At 39.7% G+C, this 20,123-nt stretch overlaps 1 protein-coding gene across 1 annotated transcript in view; it reads right to left on the reverse strand.

Moving 5' to 3' along the window:
* ippk (inositol 1,3,4,5,6-pentakisphosphate 2-kinase) overlaps positions 1 to 16,949 on the reverse strand; it is a 134,051-nt gene extending 117,102 nt beyond the window's left edge. Inside the window, exon 1 of the mRNA XM_076269094.1 lies at positions 16,526 to 16,949. The gene's annotated coding sequence lies outside the window, so the exon portion shown is untranslated. The remainder of the gene's footprint in view (positions 1 to 16,525) is intronic.
* Positions 16,950 to 20,123: the final 3,174 nt, after the last annotated feature.

Here is a 20,123-nt window from a genome sequence, read left to right on the forward strand (position 1 = left end):
TTTCCGTAAAAGTCTAGTGGGGCTACATACCCACCAAATTTCATGTGCCCTGGTGTTTCGGTGCCCCGGGTATCGTTGACCAAAAAAAAAAAACTTTGACAATCCCTATATGACCGCTTCGGTAGCTTCGCTAGCTTTGCTAGCGGCGGTCATAATTAGTGAGGCTTATTCTTAAACTACACCGATACATACACACCTCAACCCGGCTCATTTTAGTAGCCTTAAGTGGCTCAAAGTAGAGGATAGAGTAACATATATAAAAATGTGTATGGTACATAGAATAATTAAAAATGAAGTACCTACATATCTTTGTAATTATTTTTCTCGGGTAAATGTTACTCAACAAGGGGTAGTACCACTGACTTTGTTTTATGTAGATTTAAAAGTTGCATGGGTAAGGGCTCTTTTCTGTATTCAGCAGCCATCATATGGAATGGGTTACCAGCAGCATTAAAGTCAACAGACAATACTGATCATTTTAAGTCATCCCTAAAGAGCTGGCTGAGCAGTAGACAGTAGTATTGTTATTAGAGTTACATGCACTGTATGTACTGTACTTCCTTCTCTGTTTTATGTTGTATGTCTGGGGATGGTCATCTCTATGTTACCCTGTTTTATTTTTGTTTTATTCCTCCACACACCACCATAATTACATTCATTTTACAAAATTTTCCTTTGTACAAAATAAATCATGTCAATAAAGATTTTCAATCAATCAATACATTTTCAATCAATCAACGTGTTTATGAAATGTTTGTTCATTAATAAAATGTAGCATGGTGTATATTTAAACTTTATATTTGATGATTAGGAAAACGAGGATTCCCCCTAAGGATGAGTGATATACAGCAACTGGCCTATCAGTTTGCCACCAAGAAAGGAATCAGGGGATTCTGTAATAAAGGAAAAGGCTGGTTACAAATGGTTTAGGGGTTTTTTGAGACGCAACCGGAATCTCAGGATCAGGAAACCCGAGGCTCTCTCAGCCAAAAGAGCTGCTGGATTCAACCCCACTGTTGTGAATACGTGGTTCAAAAAATATCAGGACACAATTGACAGACTAGGGTTGGAGAATGTTCCAGATCATATCTGGAATTGTGATGAGACTGGGCTCCAAGATCACCCCCCTCCACCAGGGTGGTTGCCGAGGCTGGGTCACCTTGTTTTTGAGATCACTGATAGAGAGAAAGGAGAAACCTCAACCTGCCTTTCCAGCATTAACGCTGGTGGTGGGTATGGGCCAAACTTGATCATCTTCAAGGGCAAGAGGATGAAGACAGATTGGCTCTTTGGGGCTCCCGAGAATACTTTCCTCAGGTTGTCGGATAATGGGTGGACGCGTAATTATTCACCGAATGGGGCAAGTTTTTTCTCCAAAACCTGCCCAAAGACGATCCACGACCCCACTTGCTCTTTGTTGATGGCCATTCCTCCCATGTGTACAACATTGACTTTCTGACTTTTTTTGATGAAAGACAACAATGTATGTGTGTTTAGCTTTCCCCCTCACACTACACACTATCTGCAGGCTGCAGATAGAGCTCTATACAAGACTTTAAAGCATTTCTGGAGGCTTGAGAGACGAAGGGTCACCATGGAGAGTGGAGGGAAGCGTCTTGACAGGGCGTTGTTCATGCCACTTTTTTCCAAGGCCTGGAGGAAAGCTGCAAATGCCCAGGCTGGATTTCGTGGGTCAGGGATATTCCCATTCAATCCAGACAAGACCAATAAAATTCTTTTCATGCCATCAGAGACCCTTTGAGCCTCCAAGCCATCCTCCATGTGATGACAATAAAGGGGATGATGATGATGATGATTCCTACCATCAAGAAATGCTCGATTTTCCAGACCACACCCCTTGCCACCCTCTGCATGATGCTGTTCAGCCAGCAATCTCTCCGCAATCCACAGCACCTTCTTCAGTCCACCATTGTTACCCCACCACCTCTGGCACAGGAAGTTGAAGTGGTGACACACAGCCAGAGGTCTCCTTCAAATCACTGATCACCCTTCCGGTCAGAGAAAGTCCAACTACCAGCCGCCAGAGGGCAAAGCCTCCTTCATATGATCTGACCAGTGATGACCACTTTTCTTTCATTAAAGAAAAAGCAATGAAAAACAAGGGGAAGAAGCAAAACCCTACAGCAAAGAAAACACTCAAACAATCCACAACCAGTGAAGTTCGTCATGGATCCTTGTAATGTCTGCCAGCATTTTTATGGCGACTCAAATGACCCCAAGTCGACAGAGGAGTGGGTTTCTTGTGCCAATCAGTACTGATAAACGAATTAATACGAAGTATTGTTCTTCTAATTTGTTAATACCTACAAGACACTGACTGAACAACATCTGTCTTGTGTCAACTTCTGTAAAAGGCATGTCGAATAGATAACTTTTCTGCCAAAGATAGCAATTATAAGAGAACAATATTTCCTACTTCCAACATTACACATATTTAAAGAAAATCTGTTACCAAACAGTTATCATACTGGAACGGATAACCAAACATTTCACATTTTAAAACCACTTTTCTTGTCGTTTCATACAATCTTCTTTTTTTTCCAACATGTCTTTCAGTCTTACAAGATGTGGTCCCAAAGCTTAACATCTCGTACTCTAACTCTCAGTGCTGGCCCATCTGAAAGTCTTTAAACCTCTCAGGTGGTCTGATGACTCGCCCGCTCCTGGTGTGAGTTGGATTCAGTGTGGATGATGGCTGCACTCGTACCTGATGAGTCTGGCAGGTCCTCATCTATGGAGTCTCCATCAGAGGTCGCCTGTTAAGTCTGTAGTGCTCCCCATATGAGGATACAACGTTGAAGGAACGAGGTTCGCTTCTCTCCGCTGTGACCACAGCTGGACGCCAGCCCTGTGCAGTCTCCATGTGTCATGTTCAAAACAGCATCAAACCTTGTCAGAAGCTTGCTCAAGTCCCTACACATAAAACGAAGCACCAACAACATAATTAACGATTTTATTACAGAAGACTGAGATCTCACACGGAGCATGACGTCTATTGCCGGAAGGTAATGCCTTATAGGGACTTTTCTTCAAGAGGAGCTGTTAGGGCAGGGGTGGGCAAACTGCGGGCCAAATCCGGCCTGCCAAGCAATTTCATCCGGCCCGCCGAGCATTTAATTTGGTTATCAGGCTTCTTGCTATTTTTTTCCTGCGATAGAGACGAGGTTGGTTAGCTTTACTGAAAACTGTTTTTCACTCTCCTTAGAGAACGTTTACAATGCCAATGTCAAAACATAATGTTAAATAGAGATGATAGGCCTACGCTTAGTTATCTCCTTTGCAGCAGATCTAACGTGAACATTATGTGATCCATTTAATTGTGAACGCGTCTGCACTCACGAGAGGTAGAGAGCGGCAGGGTCCAGCTGGCTTGTCATTGTTGATAATTGATATCTCCTTCGTATAAGAAACTTTTGAAAGGAAATCATGAAGGCAACAGTAGTTGCCACTACTGACCATTTAAAAAGTACAGCACTAGCCATAGCGGAGCAGGCAGAAGATCATTGAGAAATAAACGTGAATTAAAGCGCCTGACTTAAAGCGACAGTGGGGGGGTTGCTGTGCGGCCCGCTGGCCAATTTTCAAAACCCAAAGTGGCCCTTGAGCCAAAAAGTTTGCCCACCCCTGTGGGACAGTTGTTGGTACATTGTTGGTGCTTCGTTTTATGTGTCCTTGAGCAAGCTACTGACGAGGTTTGATGCTGTTTTGAACAATATTACTGGTTTAAAAAATGCTATTTGGGAAGTGTTTCGCTCATGACCCTTAGCTAATCCATTGTTTGCGATTTGGGGCTGTAGCATATACTAGAGCAAGCTCTGTAGTAGTTGATCAATGAAAAATACTGTCTCCATGGCTTATTTGATGTGTTTTAATGCAGAAAAACACCCTTGGGTAAATTTTTAGTGGAATTACACTTTAACTGTAGCTACATCTGACTCATCTTCAGGGAATAGCAATGTTACTCTGCTTCAATAACATGACGCACAACCTTATTTTCATACATTAATTTGCTTAAAGGAAAATTCCGGTATTTAGCACTTTGAGTCCCTGTTCTGGTTTGTCTTGGATGAACTAGAGTGGTGGACATCGAAATTTTGACTATTGGTCCTTTCTCGACTTTTATCGTTTTGAATCGCCTTTACTGCTTCAGAGTGGCTGCTTACAGGCATGCACAAACATGTCCTTAAAACAACCCTTAACGTTCGTTTTCGTGTAACTCACCAAGTGGTATATATATAAGCTATAATATATCAGCGCCAATGTATGATTTCCAGCCGTCTTATTTGCTATTGTGGAACAATTTTTTCAGACACCTCACAACCGCGTATAAACTTCCGCTCAATATTTGAGCCTGAAGCATAGACGGTGGCGCAGTAATAGAGTATCGAAGCCATGACGTAGTGTTGTCAAGGCAGCGATATCACTGGATCTAAACAAATCAATCTACCATTAGAAATCACCATAGCGGTGGCTTTCTTAATCTATTTCAATAATTTTACAACGTTTCTAAGACGTTACTATATTTTTTTTACACTGTAGGAATCACATACTACAACATATATTCATACCAACACGATCAAATTCGTGACTACAGTTTTATTTTAACTCATTGAGTGCCTTTTCCTTCCCATGCGTTGAGTGGCAAAAACCGTAATATTACGTTTTTAGCTCTTTTTTTTAAATTACGAAACTAGACACTCTAACACACCTTATATGTGATTTTGGGAACTCTGTGATGAATCGAAATTAAATATATGACGATCGAAAACTCATGAAAACGCACAATCTTGACATTTTATCATAACTCGGTTGCCGCTTTGGGTCAAATCAGTGACGCGTGCACGTCAGCTCAAAACCAGGCCATTTTCGTGGGTCTATCACTAGGTGGCAGTCTCGTCAGGTCTCGCTAGGTCACTTTCCGGAAACTTTACAGGCAACACTTCATATTTCATGAAAGACGTTATATCCATTTCTAGAAAAAAAAACAGCGATTTTGATGAAAACTAGCCACTGTTTAGCTTGAGGTTTCTCAGGAACAGAGGCGTGTAGAAATACACGGTTTGCACCCACTGAGAGCTTAAAGTCTCACCTTTCAAACGAGCCATTCTATGTGTTCATAGCTATAACACAGAATATGCTGTGATCATCAACAATAGTCTAGATTGCTGGCACTCTAGGACAAAGCTTCCGAAAACAGCTTGGCATTCAATGAGTTAAACAAGAATATGATTTTAAATGGTAATATTGAAAATGTTTCAATGCTCTACCTTTTTCAGCCATATATTAAAATCAATGTGTTTTAATACAGAGCAAATGCAATACAGGATTATGAACCATCTCCACGGCATGGGAGAAGATGAGACATGTCTTAACTGGTGTTATATCTCATCTAGAGGTTATATGCTTTTAGAAAATATATAGTTTAGGGTGTTTAATCTGTTTTGCCTGGACAATATAGGCTAAAATGTATCCCCTTTACACTAGATTCGCCTATACAGAATAGAGGGCAATGCATTGTGCATGGCATGGAGGAAGATGGGACATGTCTTAACTGGTATTATATCTCATCTACAGTGTTGGGAGTAATGTGTTACAAAAGTAATGTAATTACTGTAATGTATTGCTGTTTGCGGTAACGCGGTAATGTAAGGCATTACCAAAAAAAAATTGGGTAATATTTACTCGGTATTCTTGATAAAACACAAACTATGTTCTTCTGGTGCATGACAGCTTTGAGCTGTGAACTTGAATTAAAGAGAATAAAGGGATAGAAATGCAGAAAAAGATTGTGTAGCCTGGCAGTGCCACCGCTCCCACCACGCGCATCACGCACTTTGCGTAGGGCACCAAAGGACAGAGGGGGCACCCAAATGTAACTGAATAGTAGCTTTACTGCAAACTGCGTTTCACTCTTCGTCAATAAAGTTTACAATGTCAGAATGCACTAACACCATGGTACATACTTTTTGGGTTCTCTCAATCTCCACCACGTAGTACTAGTAGAATGGAATTGGTGGGTCTTCAATAATTCGTTTCCCAAGCATTTAGGCTACATGAAGCACATGATATGCCAAGTCGACAAAAAATCCATTCAGATAGCTAGGTGGATACCAGGCTCATAATTCACTTTTATTTGCAAAACGAAATGTGAAGCAACATGTCATTGCATACTTTCCAGAGCAATGAAGGCTGCTTAAAACAACTTAACATTGTGCATATTATTGTTAATATTGTGCTATCAATGTAACTCAACAAACAAGGCTTGTAAACAAGAGCTGGAAAAAGGGCATTATGAGAACGTAAAGATCAATGCTCTTAAAGTGACCGTGCACCATTTATAAGAAAACAGCATTTCTTCAGAAATTAATGTTAAAAAACACACAGTAATGGTCTGTATAATAGGCCTTTTATTTTACTTTAGGTGTTTGAGTTACCATTTAAATGTCACTCACTCAAAGCCACTCACTTAGGGCACCGAAATGGCCAGTAGGCCACCATCTTGACATGTCTTTATTAAGCTTTGATTTACAATAGGCTCTCTATTGAGCAGGCCTAGGCCTTAAAGTTACAGTATTTATATCACAATTTACCAGACTTTGACCTTTTGTCGGTTTTTAACAAAATTCTGACTATGATTGTTCCTTGTTTTGCATCATGAGCACTGCGCCTATTGCATTCTTACTGTATGTTGTTAGCCTTAAGCCTAGCTCAGTCATTATGCTATACCACATCTCCCTCCATTGGAAGAGCAATGAGCTGCATTGAGCGTAATAAACTGCATTTAGAATGGCAAATCCATATTTCTAGATATTTTGGTGAAAGTAACTTAAAAGTAATGCAATAGTAGTGTAATGCCTTACAATTCAGAGACAGTAATATTATAATGTAACAAATTACTTTGAAATGACAGTAATAAGTAATGCATAGTACATTACGATTTTGAAGTAACTTGCCCAACACTGCTCATCTACAGGTTATATCTCATCTACAGGTTATATGCTTTCAGAAAATATATAGTTTAGGGTGATTAATCTGATTTCCCTAGACAACATAGGCCAACATGTATCCACTTTATACTAGATTTGTATATTCATGGGTTTCATCAGGTCCCTTTCCACAGGTGTATAAAATCAAGCACCTTGATTATCAATGCAGGCTGCATGGTGCTTTGATACACCTGTGGAAAGGGACCTGATGAAACCCATGAATACAGAATAGAGGGCAATGTATTGTTCATGGCATGGAGGAAGATGGGACATGTATTAACTGGTGTTATATCTTATCTACAGGTTATGTGCTTTCAGAAAATATATAGTTTAGGGTGCTTAATTTGTTTTCCCTGGACTGGACATGCCCAATGTACCTACTTTACACTAGATTCACCTATACAGAATAGAGGGCAATGCATTGTGCATTCATGGAGGAAGATGGGACATGTCTTAACTGGTGTTATGTCTCATCTACAGGTTATATGCTTTTAAAAAAATATATAGTTTAGGATGTTTAATTTGTTTCCCCTGGACTGTACATACCAAAATGTATCAGCTGTACACTAGATCCGGCTATACAGAATAAGTCAAGTCAAGTCAAGTCATTTTTATTTATAAAGCGCATTTAACATGTAGCCTACTTAGTACAATCCAAAGCGCTCCACACACAAGACATTGACACATAAAGACAAACAATGCTGGACGGAGCGGCGTAGTCGCCAGCGTACCCGTGACATCAAGACAAACAAACAATTTACAAAATAACAAAAGACACAAGACAGGTGCCAGACAGAGCGGCGTAATCGCCAGCGTACCTGTGACATCACGAAAAGTCGGTAAAGGGTCTATTTTACACAATTTGAGGGTGCTGAATTCAAATATTTTGTTTACCAAGCTCAATTTTGAGTTTTAAGTCTGCTAATTAGCATAATTCACTTACTTTTTGGTTTTGCCAGATATCATAGGAATTGCAAAAAATAAGGCATTAATATATTCTTTATGTATCAGATATTTTGTAGGACAGGATAGAAATTACCCCAATGACCCTCAAGTAGCAAATGAAAATAAGCTAAAAGCTAAAATTAAAATATAAATGGAAATAAACAGTAAAAAATATATAGTATAAATAAACAGAAATAAAATAGTAGGTGATTGCTCATTTTTCTGTAGAAAGTCCTTTATCACTAACTATTATGAACAGTTGTCAGTCTTTACAGAGGATTTACATTGTATTGTTTTTTTTTTTACTGTAAAAGCGACTGTGCTTGCCTAGTTAAAATATCTCACTGGTGCTCTTTCCTATCATTCAAATTCCAGCCATGCAGAAAAATGGAAGAGTGTGCATGTTTGAGGAGTGCTGAAGAATGCTATGGAGATTGCATTATTTGCAAAAAATGTAAAAATTTAGACAAGATATACTTTATAGTGCAACAAAAAGAAACATTCTCCAGTACATCATTACTGCATATGATGCTGAAAGGGAAGTGGACCTAGGACAAATCCTCAGCTATGAACTAATTAATGTCCCTCTACTGTAGCTATTGCAGATAGCGATGGTTATTTGTGAAGTGGAAATAAGTCTATCCTCACTCAAGTGCTGTCTAGCAATGTGGAATGTCCAGTAGTGATCACTGCAAAAACTGCTCAATTCACACAATAATAGATGCTCAAGATCTAGTTATGTCTTTAGGACACCCATCTGACTGCAGCACATTTAAGAAGTACACAGGAAACTTTGTGAGAAACTTTTGTATTGTTATTTGGTATTTGTTACTGTATGTGGTAGCAAATGATGTTAACTATCAAAGAAATAGACCTAATGTAGGAATGCACACAGATATTGCAACAGATAATGGTGTAGGCCTATCTGATTAAGACCTGAGTGGTTGAAGCCGAAACGTACTTATTAAATTACACTGGGAGCAAAGAAGACTACTTTTTTCCCCTTTGCAACTGTCAAAGAAATCCCATAAACACGGGAAGGCCTAGGGTAGCCTACATCAGATGGCCTAAAGATTAGGCTCTTCTGCATAGCATTAAGTGATTTGCATGCAGTAATTTGAACACTGACCTTGATCTAGCCTACTTTGGCTATTTAAAGGTAATGTATTGCCAAAACACCACACAATATAAATGAGCTATAACAAACGATAAAGGACTTAATCACACACAAACTACTATTTTACTGACTAAAAAAATTATAATTATGTAGGAAGTTTAGAATTTTAAAACCCAGAATTGACCAAAAGTGCACCAAATTCAACACAAATGACTTAATACACTTGGAGGCCTGCGTCCTTTCTTTTCCAGATATTTTAGGATTTGGATATCGTTTCAGTATTGATATTTATGGTAGGTATTGTATCGAAGTCATAATTTTGGTATCGTGACAACACTATTCCAGGGCCCAGTTCCCCGAAAGCATCTTAAGCCTAAGAGCGTCGTAAAGTCCCTCCCGAAACCATCGTAGCTTAAGAGCGTCGTGAAAACACTCGTAGATCTACGAGTGCTCCAGAGTTCTCGTTACCGGCTAAGATCGTCTTAACAGTACTTCTCACTGTGGTCACCAACAGGACATATGAGAATTACAACTTAGAATACATAATCCAACTTACGTTCCCATTCTTTATTGTGTTTACCTGTGATGAATCAGATTTTAGCATGCAAAATAGCATAGCCTACATTTAATGGTCATTTAATGGTTTCTTTTTTTATTTGTTTTGTTGTCTGTCTTGTATGTCTTGGTGTCACGGGTACGCTGGCGACTACGCCGCTCCGTCCGGGTGGTGGCTAGAAGGGATACAGTTAAGGGTTAGGGTTAGGGTTAGGTTACTTCCTGTCCTGATACTGTTTATTTCTATGGAGATTTTCACTATCTGTTACGTGACTTCCGTTCTTAGCTGTATCCCATCTAGCCACAACCCTCCGTCCGGCATTTTTTTTGTATTTGTTATTTTTTAAATGTATTTGTCTTGTCTTGATGTCATGGGTACGCTGGCGACTACGCCGCTCCATCCGGCATCTTTTGTCTTGCCTATTCCCACCATGGTATACTGTAACAATATATAGTACTACTGATTACTTATTGACATTAACCATTTTGATTTTCAGTAATACTAACCCACTCTACATCTCTCTTTCTTCCCCCTTACTGTACCTCACTTGTGAGGTATATCATCACCAGTCATCAACCATCTGTGTGTTGGCCCTCCTCTCACCCATCTCACCTGAAGTCCCGTCCTCGACTGCCCTATTACTGCCCCCTATCTGGACTCCTGGCCCGTACAGCCTAGCGACCCACCACCAGCCTATGACAACTCTGCCCGGATTACTGGCCCGTCTGCCAACCCACCACATGCCCCTCGACAACTCCCTTCCCCTGGACAATTCCAATGCTGGACTATTGAACTTTCTGTCACTAAATCAGGAATAATGAATTACCATAACGGATACGTAATCATCCCACCTCTTGTAACTTTCAGCTCAAGTGCTTAACACCATGTCTTATTCTCTACACCCGACGATCATATGCATTTGTCATGTATACAGACCTTACTGTCATGTACTGACCCTAGGCAGATGGGTCAGGCCCTTGAGTCGTGGATCTGCTCGAGGTTTCTTCCTATATATATCTCCAATTCTAGGGAGTTTTTCCTCGCCCCTGTTACCCATGGGCCTCTCTCTTGCTTTTCTTTTCTTCCTTTCTTTCCTTCTTTCTCTGATTGCCTACATTCTGTAAAGCGCCATGATACATATGTTATGTTTTGGCGCTCTATAAGCACAATAAATTGAATTGAATTGAAATTATGTGTCTTGTTTGTGGAGCGCTTTGGATTGCACTATGTGCATGTTAAATGCGCTTTATAAATAAATCTGACTTGACTTGACTTGACTAATAATGTGATGAAAAGCGGACAAAAATGCAATCAAGTTATGAAACGAGACGTTGCCAGAATAGTTTGACATTATCTTTGCTAAGTGAAAGCTATATTTTATTAGGCCTATGAGGTAAAAAGCAGAGAAAGCAACATGTGGTTTAGTCTGTACTGCATCAAAATCTAAGCCTACACATTTCCTCACTTTCTTACTCGACTTCTTTCTTATCTTCAAATGTGACACTGCAAAAAATTATTGCATGGTGGTGCAACAATCTAATCTTAAAATAATTACAATTATTTATGTCTGTGTGGTATATAACCTACACTTGGGATGCTTACATGCAGATGTCAAAGTGTTTCTATTTTCGTATTGATGTGAATTAATGTGTAGATCCGAAGTTTAAATGGTAGGCCTATAGCTGTGACGTGCAGTCACCTGACATCACCTTCAAATTAGAGAATCTTTCAGAACTATTAACGTGGACAGCTCCCCTTAAGAGCATCTTAAGAGAAGTGCACGCGCGTTCATGCTACGAGCATGTTCGGGAAACAGTCGGAAAAAACAAACGAACGATCGTAAGATGAATCGTAGAAAACCCTCTTTTCTAGATGTCGAGGATCGGAGGCTCTACCACCAACAAGTGATGCTGCTCAATGGCATATTAGTAGAGCACATTATCAAGCTCTAGTATGGAGGCAAGCACACATACCAAATCCAGTGTTACTAGAAGTAAAATGTTTTTTACTTGTCGGTTGTTGCCGACAGTAGATGCAGTTCTGCATTAGGCTTATTCCCACTATCTAAATTCATATGTACTGTAGGATATATTCTGAGTTGAAGGTTATCTGTGCAACTTGTTATTGTGATGAAATGCATTAAACACCACATGAGTGACTCACTATGTTAGCAATAAAAATATGGTTGTGTTTTGATTAGAATTTCCGAGTTTATTACATGTTAACTGTAATCATGTTCCCATTAAATATGTTAATAAACTATAGTATGGCTTCTTTAATGCTCAAACATGTATTTAGAGAACACTTTTATTTGATTTTACTTTTGAAATCAACCCAATTTAGGGAAAAATAAGCAAAAAAATCACTATTTTATGTTAAAATGCTGATTATGCGGCTTAGAACTCAGAATTGAGCTTAGTAAACAAAATATTCAGAATCAGCAACCTCAAATTAGGTAAGAAGGGTGGTTTACCAACTTTTCCTCAAATTTGCCGTCAGAAGTTTTCTTCTGTGAAGCTGCTCTCCCTCTACTGCAGACGCGGCTCGTTCACTTGGGCAGGAGGGGCAGAGCCCTACTAACAATTCATCCACTAGAAAAGTAGATCCACAAAATATTTTTTTTAAATAAAATGTTGTTTGTTTATTATTGTAATCAGTGGCAAAGTACTCAATCATGTTACATTTTTGTATGATTTGCAAAGAAATTTCGAAAAAAAAGCAAAGATCTCGTTGATCATATCCATAGTTGTTGTAGGCCTACTGTAACGTTACATTTCATTTCTGGTGCCCTGAAGAAATTGAACAGCGCCTGCTGTTTGTCTATGTAAATCTGTCGACCGATAATGGAACTGCAGCTAGAGCGCGGTTAGTAGAAGGTCGGGTGGGCAGATCATGCCACTGCCCACCCTATACGACGTCAGAACTTACTGTAATATGCCTCTGTAGAAGAGGTGGGAGTAAGTCACACACAGTGGTGGAGGAAGTACTGAAACTCAGTACTTAAGTAAAAGTACAAATACACAGAGAAGTATTTACTTCAGTAAAAGTAAAAGTACCACAATGACAACCCTACTTAAGTAAAAGTAAAAAGTACCTGCTTTTAAATGTACTTTAAGTATTAAAGTAAAAGTATTTGCATAATGATTTATTATCTTAATATCTATATTCTAAAAGTAAAAATCAGTATGGGCTGTGGCATTTTAATTAAGCTAGTTTTAGGTTATACTCGACTAGATAGTTTTAAGCTAATGCAATTGTGCTTACCATCTGTGGCCCAGTTTACATTCTGAACTACAATTCTAGAGACTGTAATTCTGGATATCTAGGGTGATCTGCTAAGTAAAATATCATTCAGCAAAACACGAGAGCCTGAAGTTTAACGGGGTAGACAAGGGAAACGTCGGGTGGATCGTAATGCCAATTCTGCTGATTGAACAGAAAAGTTGCTGAGAAAAGTGTCTTTATGATTAGGTTCAATTTCACTTGCGCAGACGCACATACATTGAATGAGCGCTCACATTACCCCCCATTTGTAGGCTATGCATCTTTATTTGATCACACACAATTAAGAAATATTGCCTAATCTGGAAAATGTTACGTTTTTTTCGGCCAGTGGTTCATTAACAGTCTATCATTCATTTGTGCCGCAAATGATCAGACGTGTGACAGAAGCATGGGCATAGCCTGTAACTTAGCTGATCCGCGGATAGCAATCTCATCGGAGAGGAGGCCCTAACGCTGCAGATAACAGACAGAGAAAGGCACAGAACACAGTTGCATGTCCAGTGTAGCCATGGGTCTGGTGAATATAGCCTACCGAATGCAGATGGCTACAAGCTCACGCTTTGCCTGGTCTAGACTAGAAGCTTATGTTTCAAAGATTTAGAAGCTGGGCACGTAGCGCTCCAGAATCTTTGGTAGCAACCCCGCCCCCTGGTAGAACAAACGTGTTTGTCAGAGAGAAAAAAAAACTGTAAAATGTATCAAAAAAGGAACGATGGTGTTATAGAAATGTAGCGGAGTAAAAGTACAGATAATTGCTGTAAAATGTAACGAAGTAAAAGTCAAAAGTATGCACTATAAATTCTACTTAAGTAAAGTACAAATACGTGGAAAATGTACTTAAGTACAGTAACGAAGTATTTGTACTTCGTTACATTCCACCACTGGTCACACATGTGCAAGTCACAAGCAAGTCTCAAGTCTTAACTTCAAGTCTCAAGCAAGTCCAAGTCAAGTCAAGCAAGTCAAGTCAAGTCAAGTCATAGCTTGGGTCAAGCAAGTCAAGTCAAGTCATAGATTGGGTCAAGCAAGTCAAGTCATAGCCAAATCATTGAAATTCATGATGATTTACCCATGTTTTCATTTTAAAATAAGTTACAATAGGCTAGTTATGAACTGCTGGAGTTTTATTTGTAACAAACAAATAGACATTGCATTAATTCAAGCCACATAGCCTAGGCCTACATCTGAACGGTTTATAGAATAAGATGAAATGTATACGAATAAAAATGTATTTCAAGTAGACCTATTATATGATTGTCACACACTTCATAGGCAATTTGCGCAAAGTTAGAAGTGGGCCTGCGCTTATCCTGGACACTGGTATGTTTTGCACAAAGGCACGGGACATCACGTAGGCCTATCGTTCTCATGTTGGCCACAAACTTGTCTGTAACCCTGTGTGCCTCCACTGCATCAATTGCTCTTTTCTGCAGTTGTGCATAGAGCACATACACGGGGGATGATCTTGTAGAACAGGTCTAAAAGGAATAAAAACTCGGGATCTAAGAGCATTCGAGAAAACCCTTTAGCCTCTCTAACTGAGATTGTATCAAAATCTCCAGATGTTTCAATGATTTCGAAACAATCCAAAATAAGCTTTTAAATCTTTTCGGAGATCTTGTGAAAAAAAGCGGAGAAACCATAAAGATCCGAGAAGAAGACACGCACTGAGGATGCTGCTGACGCAGCCTTTTCCATCACCAGGTTCAATTGATGTGCATAGCAATTAGGGTACACGACTAGCCTACACGTCTTGCACTTTCTTACGCACTCCACCAGATGCTCCTCTCATGACATAGCCCCATCAAATGTCTGTGCAATCAGCCTTACTTTATCTGTGTCACTCTCAGGTGAACAAACTCGTAGGCCTACGATTTCGCACTTACACTGTAGCCCTCATCGAGTTGTGTTGCAATATTAGCTTTCCCCAGCATCGATTAAATGACCGACTCTTGTCCTTTGTTGGTATACGATGTTAATGTCGGGCTGGTCAGGTCCTAGGTCTTTGATAGCTATTTTAACTACAAACTCAAGTATTTCGAATTAATTCTTTAAGAGAAACTCCACACTATTGCACACACGCTGTTCACTCGCCATTTTTCAACTGTCTGTCTGACCTCACAAACTTCGTGCGGACTAAACACTTTAGGAAATCAACAGCGGCCGACACACAAAACGCCAATACAGTTTGCGGGAGTCCATGCGTCACCCCCGAGGACATTTCTTAAATGCTGTTAAGCAAATTCACAATTTTTGTGCACTTTCAGTCACCTAGGCTACACTACGCCTAAATCACGCATGATCCGTCGTTTGACTCCAGAACAGTTTGCGTAACTCAGAAGGTTAATTGCGTTAACCCAAACTAAAAGGAAAAACACTTTGCTTTGTTTTTATAAACAGAAATTATATTTCGTGTTGACATCACGCCGTTAAAAAACGAGATATAGCCTATCCATCCAGAAGCACGCATTAGCCGACAGTAGGCTAAGTGGAGGCAGTGGTTCTCAAACTTTGCCATATCCTACACTGGTGTAGGGGAGCGCGGGGCACAAAGTAACACTTTTTGGTTATGGCTAAATAATTCTAAAATCATTTGAGTTTCACTAGTTATACTTTTTAACAAGCAACATACATATCTCTGTTACACATATGCACTGGAAGTTTGTTTGTAGGAGCTACTGTTCTTTTACAATTCCACCGAGAGTGGCGATAGGTGAAATGTTACAACCTGCCCCATATGCGGGGTTAGTTGTAACACTCATCCCAAAGGCTGTTTTTAATTAAATGAATTCAATAAATGTATCTGAATGTGTATGATAGAATAGGATCTGACTATTTATGATACATAAGTCATGAACTAACAACAGACGTGTGTCGAAAATTGACTTTATTTTCTATACGGAGAAATAACATGAGAAATATGCGCCAATGGAAGCAAATGAGTCTAACCAAGGTCAATCCTGCCAAGAAAAGCCCTCAAACCTGAAAACACATGAGGCAAAATGCAAAATATCACAAAAACTAACTAAACTAACACTAATACGGGCATATTTTTGTATTGCAACATCATTGTACAGTATGAGTGGCTTAGTTGTAACAGCGCGTTACAACTAACCCCGCTGGGTCACGTTTGTTATAAGATAAGCTAGCTCCTGCTATGAGTTGGCTACATGTTTCAAAACGGTGTTCATTTTTAGCCTACAAGACGGTTATTAAGATGATAGAAGATTGGAGTCAGTGAGCTGCACCCACAACTCAGTAATGGAACAACAAGTACCACCTAGACATTTAAGTTGATGTCTTCAAAAGGCGTTTTGCTGCAGATCTACGTGGAAACACGTCCATACTGACTGACAATTTGTGGAACACCGTCTCATAGTAATGTGATTAACTGACCAATAGCATGCCTCGATCAACCCCCTGCAAATAGGGAAAAAGTCCGTGTTACATTTAACCCCGCGTTACTTTGTGCCCCGCGCTCCCCTAAAAGGCGTGTATGGTATCATATTTTTTGTAAAAATCTGCCAGGGATATTCTTAGGCCTATGAATGGTGTGCCTTCTCACAAAAGCATAGTCACTGGGCTCAGCTAGATGTAGCTTTCTCCTTCACCAACCTGTGAGCCTATGAGGCAGTCACGTCGTCAGTGGCACTCTCAGGTCCTTCTGAGTGAGTATTCCACTATAGCATTGCTCCTCATTGCCTTACTCCTTTCCTTTTCAGAATGTTCTTTAATCATAAGTCTTTCTTCAGTGAATTAGCAAGATACCATCAGAAGCCAACAATCATAAAACACCTGTGCGCGCGCTCTCTCCCGTGCGCATGAAGCTGTCTGCGTGTTGTAGGCTAGATTTGCGTGAGTTCTTTCTATCTGCTTTACTTTTGCGAGTCGCGACCACCTAGTCTATGTTATAGACGTTCTATGAGGTACCAGTGTTTAGCTGTGTCACAAAACAATAAGCTTTGTCAGACTACTTTTGAAATGATATTCAGGGCTATATACACTTTGAACATTCGTTGCTGAAGAACCGACAGGGAAGTGTCAGGAATTTTCATACGAGAGACGCTCTCATTGGTGGTTGATATGGAGTAGGGGATTGACAGCAACATAGCCAATCACATTATGAGAGATGCTGAATTTAACATCAACTGCGATGTTTGATTTTAAATTAATGTAAATTTAGCCGAGACTGTAAGCTGGCACACGTGGGTGCTCGATATTTTCCGTGGGTGGTCGAGCGACGGAGCACCCACGGTATCGGCGCCTATGGTTCAAGCTTCCTCAAAACTGCCCTTTTACGTGTATGTCACTTAATATTAATTTCTATACAAACCACGGTGGACACGCAAGCACTCATTCCATGGTAGGGGAGAACTGGTACAATTGTAACAGCGCTACAAATGTAACAGTGTTTTATTCTCAAGATATGGTGTAGCTACGGAAACGTAAACAGACACATATCATGTAATTATGTAAAAAAATATGAATGGTCTACTATAAATACGACCAGAGATATTAAGCAAAAAGGTGCAAAATTCAAGCATCGCGATTTTTTATTTATTTTTAACCGCAACTGTTTGTTTAAGTTTGCTTTGTGAAATTTGAGTGTGTGGATTCAATCACATGTCATTCATATCTTCAGTCCCTCTGTTTCAAGTTAACATGAGTCCCATTTGATTTATGTAGTCACAGCACAATTAAATGAAAATAAAAACATGACCTGTGCGGGTCAGTTGTAACACCACCCAGCTAACACACGACCAAATGGCAACGTTGCCTATAAGTTGCCAATTGGTCATGGCGACATTACTTTGTGGCAACGTTGCAGTCTCTATGGCAAAATGAACTGATTTTATCGCGCATTCTATTGCGAGTTATGGATTATGATTTTTGTGCCGCCATCACCCAATTAAAGTTAACACAGCAACTTGAAATATCACTGTTGGACCAAATGCTTCAGACATGTAAGAAATAAGCAGTTTATCAACTATATTTACTGGTTTTATCAAGTGGATATGGCCAAAATAAGCATATTTAAAGGTTATTGTGAGCTAGCATAACACCGTAATATGGTCTGCAATGGCTAATCAATAATGCAATAAATTAGCTTTAACAGTCATACATTTGGACTTTTTTTCTTGATTTTATATGAAAACAGATGCTCTTTGTTTAACCCAGCACTGTTTTGTGTTAAAATATGTTATAGGATTCACGATTTTAGCACTGTTACATTCATGACGCTATACAACTGTACCGCACTTTTTTATGGCTTAAGTTAAATTATTGACAAACTATAACATCTTTTTTAAATTCTGTTTCAACTTTCATGGAGTAGACATGTACGACTCTGTTCTGGTCAAATTTCACAACTCTCAAGTCTATCGTCTTTGTGTAAATCGAGTTTGAATTGGAAAAATAAAAAAGTGTTACAATTGTGCCGGTTCTCCCCTATACCCCCCAAAACGGTGTTTTGACCGCAATGGTCACCATGGTAACATTATGGGATCCCATTCCCCAGATTTCGCTCATAGCCTAAGCCATAGAAAGAGCCGTAAAAATGAACAAAATCTCCGTGGACCGTCCGTGTGCCTTTTTTTTCAGACTCTGCCCCGCCTATTTGTCAACCCAGGAGCCGGTAATGGATTCTTCTAAGAAAATGTAGGGGTGTTCCATTCTATTTCAAGAAAATATTCTTCTATTCTGCGAAGAGGAATATCAAGTTGTTCTTCCCTGAAACCCACAGACACGTCTGAACATTCTTTACAGGTTTGTTTATCTGGCTTCGGCCAGGAACACCGAGGAAATGCAACACACTCCCACTCCCACTATATCCGAGTGCAGGCTCGGACTGGTAAACCGGTTATTTAGAGTTATTTAGACCAGGCCTATTTGCGGCCCGTCATGTAGGCATAGGCCTAGCCTATAAATGCAGTTGCATCCATTTGGCTTGGGGGGTGACAGGTCAATCATTTTGGCCTCTTCATGACAGATTCAGTGTGTGTTACGATCGCGCCCCCCTGCCCCACCCCTTGTGGTTTGTGGGGAATATAGCCTACGAGTGCATGGTAGCCTAGTAGGTGCCCTCCGCTGGTGTTCACATCATCACAGTTTAACCGTAAACAGCAACCAGAGGTCTAGTTTTATTCCATAAATATATTGTTTTTATAGACGTTAGGCCTTTATCACGGCAGCCGAAGTAGGAAGTGAACAGCCCTGCTCCTGTGTGAGTACAGGTGTTTCTAATTAAGTGTCAGATTCAGCCACAGTTACTTCAACCAGAGGCCTCGTTAATGTTTTTAGGAACACCTGTGGTTTGCCTGCCAACAGGAAACTGAACAGCCCTGCTTCAGCTGCCGTGATAAAGGCCTATTGCACGCGCTACCAAGAGCGTCCATTTACTGCACCATGTAGGCTAGTGCGGTTCTGTCAACATCAAAAAAAACTACGGGTAGTCTACAATTTTCGCACAACTTGGTGGAAAAGTGTAGCACAGGTTAAAGAAAATCCATTATTTTTTGGAGCTGATCCTACTCAAAAGGAACTTAAAAGTATTTACCATATAGTTCATAGTATTTACCATATAGTTCACTAAGTTAAAATAGTTTAGCTCACAACGACAGTGAAAGTGAAACTTGGAAAGTGGAAGTCTCTCCACCGAGTGTTACATTAAATGCTCAATCAATCGCGATTCGCGAGTCGATGCAGGTAAAAAGTAGGCCATCAACTGGTAGGTTAGTAACGAACAAAGGCGGACAGAGTACACATTACTTGAGTAAAAGGACAGATACCCTTTGCTAAGTTTTACTCAAGTAGGGGAGAACCGGCACAATTGTAACACTTTTTTATATTTCCAATTCAAACTCGATTTACACAAAGACGATAGACTTGAGAGTTGTGAAATTTGACCAGAACAGAGTCGTACATGTCTACTCCATGAAAGTTGAAACAGAATTTTAAAAAGATGTTATAGTTTGTCAATAATTTAACTTAACAGCCATAAAAAAGTGCGGTACAGTTGTAACAGTAGCGTCATGAATGTAACAGTGCTAAAATAGTGAATCCTATAACATATTTTAACACAAAACACTGCTGGGTTAAACAAAGAGCATCTATTTTCATATAAAATCAAGAAAAAAAGTCCAAATGTATGACTGTTAAAGCTAATTTATTGCATTATTGATTAGCCATTGCAGACCATATTACGGTGTTATGC

The sequence above is a fragment of the Alosa pseudoharengus genome, unplaced genomic scaffold (assembly GCF_046254945.1).
Source record: "Alosa pseudoharengus isolate Yale_2024_CS ecotype anadromous, Long Island Sound unplaced genomic scaffold, YU_APseudo_1.1 YU_APseudo_1.1_scf_5, whole genome shotgun sequence".
NCBI classification, from domain to species: domain Eukaryota; kingdom Metazoa; phylum Chordata; class Actinopteri; order Clupeiformes; family Clupeidae; genus Alosa; species Alosa pseudoharengus.